The following is a 1,397-nucleotide window of genomic DNA, read 5'->3' on the forward strand; positions in this document are numbered from 1 at the left end:
AAGCGCCTGGGGCTGGGCCAGGGCCCCCCGCTCTGCAGCCCTCCTGCGCGCCAGCCTCTCGTGCATCTCAGCTCGGGTGACTGCACTGCTCACTATTACTTCCACATGTTCCTTCAGGAAATCATTGAAGGCAAATATATGAACAGCCCCTTGTTCGGAATGCTAACAGGATACCGTAATGTTTGTAGATGGCGAACGGGGACGAACGGCCCCCATAGAAATCAGAGTGCGGAATCATGGGGGGAAGCGGGTGCTGGCTTTCGTGCTCTCATACAGACAAGTTGAGATGTAGGTTTCATAGCTGGTACTCAAGAGGGGAGAAGGCGAAGCTAGGAGCTGCCCAGGAAGGCCTGCTCTGCTACCGAAAGCACCAGCCCTGTCGCACCAGAGTCACCTGAACGCAGGACCCCCACGGCTCCCGCCTACAAATAGTAACTTCCCAGTTCATTTCGGAGTCGCTTAAGGGGGCCCGAAAAGGGGGCTCGCCCGGGGTGTCTTGGGGCCCTAACTCCTCGCGAGTTGAAAGCAGAGAGCCTGGGATGAGCAAGTGCGCACCCAGCTGTCCTTCTGGTAGTAATTACCTGCCTCATTTGAATGATGCCTTTGTGAAGATCATTAACAAACATTTGCTAAAGGTTTCCATGTGTGACATTCCAGAGGGTTGAAAGGCCTGGGGAGCTGGCTCCTGGGATGGCGCACCGGTGGGGGGTGGCGCAGGGCAGCAAATGGCTGGGGACGCCGTGGCCGAGCTCGGCCGAGCAAAGAAGGAGAGAGGTCAACATCTGCCGTCCCTGCAAAATCAAAATAAACCCGGTGGTCAGGAGCCACCTCCGGGCTGGAGGGAGGCGGTCCGTTCCTCACCACCAGCCCAGCCCGCAGCCCCCGCTCGCCCGCCCCTCCCACTGCTCATAGGCGGGTTTGAATCCCGCCGTCGGCGCTCCGCCGCGGCTCCCCAGCTTCGAGTGTGCGCGGGGCAGTGGCCTGGGAGGGGTGGGGGTTGTTTTGAGATCCTTCCAGATTGTGTCCCCGACGCCGGGGGGTCCCGGAGCCCCAGGGGGGGGCGGGGGACAAGCCGCGGCGCCTGGCCAGCGCGGACTGCGAGGTCTGTTCTCCTCTCCGTCAGCTGCTGCCCGGGCCACCGCTGGGTACGAGGCCGCCCTGTGCGCCTGGAGGGGTGACCTTTGCCGGCCCGCGCAGCTGTTCGAAAGTCCCAGCCCGCATTCTTGTGTGTGTGTGATTTTTTTTTCCTTGAGAAATCATCATGGGGTTAAGAATGAAGGTTTTCTCCCCAAACCGGGACTCTGGGAAGGAGGCCCATCTCCGGGGCTGAGTTGGGCCGGGAAGTTCGGGGAGCGCGGCGGTGCTGGCGCGGCCTCGCACGTCTAGGCCCGCAGGCG

Source organism: Myotis lucifugus, unplaced genomic scaffold (assembly GCF_000147115.1).
Source record: "Myotis lucifugus unplaced genomic scaffold, Myoluc2.0 scaffold_127, whole genome shotgun sequence".
NCBI lineage: Eukaryota > Metazoa > Chordata > Mammalia > Chiroptera > Vespertilionidae > Myotis > Myotis lucifugus.